The sequence below is a fragment of the Rhinopithecus bieti genome, unplaced genomic scaffold (assembly GCF_001698545.2).
Source record: "Rhinopithecus bieti isolate Rb0 unplaced genomic scaffold, ASM169854v2 scaffold_58459, whole genome shotgun sequence".
NCBI lineage: Eukaryota > Metazoa > Chordata > Mammalia > Primates > Cercopithecidae > Rhinopithecus > Rhinopithecus bieti.
This window is the reverse complement of record NW_016865323.1, coordinates 1-572: the sequence shown is the minus strand read 5'-3', so window position 1 is coordinate 572 and position 572 is coordinate 1. Positions and strand designations below refer to the sequence as shown.

Sequence of the window (572 nt, the reverse complement as noted above, 5' to 3'; positions counted from 1 at the left end):
TGGTTAGAAATGTACATGATAGGAACTCCAGGAATCTTACGGATTCTTCTTTTAAGGTCCCGGTCAACTGTGGCCACAATGTAACACTTATGCTGAGTTACTCTCTGTACTAAGCAGTCATCTGCATAGGTCCCTTTGTGTGTACATGGTAATCGTTCAAATCTTGGATCCTTGGCGATCCTTAGAGCCACTCTATACTTCTGCCCCAATTTCTCAATTTCAGCCATTACACAGTCAGTTATACAAGGGATACACTTGGCATACAGACAGTCCGTCATTGACTGCACTAAGTCCAGTTTGGCTTTTATGGAAAAGTTGATAAAGTTGGTATCAACGAGGATGTGGTAAGGTGGGCCCAGCTGTGTATTATATTGGAAAAATAAGCAGGAAGGGTATTGGGGAACTTCTCTTTCCTTTAACGCACTGGGATCCTTCTTTTCTTTGTTTTTAGTTTTAATCTATCCTTTTCTTTAAGCCTCTGATCTCTGAGACTAAGCATTCGCTTCATGGTCGCATACTTCCTTGTTTTCTTTTGCTTCCCCATGGTCACGCCACACTCCAGGTTCTTCCGT

At 42.3% G+C, this 572-nt stretch overlaps 1 pseudogene; it reads right to left on the bottom strand.

Annotated features, from left to right (window-relative positions):
* Positions 1–5: 5 nt before the first annotated feature.
* LOC108525479 (rRNA-processing protein FCF1 homolog pseudogene) lies at positions 6–566 on the bottom strand (annotated as a pseudogene).
* Between the last annotated feature and the right edge of the window lie 6 nt (positions 567–572).